Here is a 255-nt window from a genome sequence, read left to right on the forward strand (position 1 = left end):
AGTTCTTCATGGTCGGAAGGACTGGGAAAGATATTTGGCAGAGTGTTTTGGGGCAGTGTTATGAGACTCCCCGTTCAGGCCAAAGGAAAAGGGAGCAGTCTTCTAGCGAGAGGAGGAGGATCAATGCCCAGTGAAAAAGGGAAAATTGGAGGAGGATTTCCTTGGACTGGTGTGGAAAGAAACTTAATTCAGACACCACAGAAGTTAGAGGGAAAACGGCGATTCTATGAAATTTCCCCGAGAGAAGAGTCCCCG

This window comes from Paroedura picta, chromosome 18 (assembly GCF_049243985.1).
Source record: "Paroedura picta isolate Pp20150507F chromosome 18, Ppicta_v3.0, whole genome shotgun sequence".
In the NCBI taxonomy this organism is placed as follows: domain Eukaryota; kingdom Metazoa; phylum Chordata; class Lepidosauria; order Squamata; family Gekkonidae; genus Paroedura; species Paroedura picta.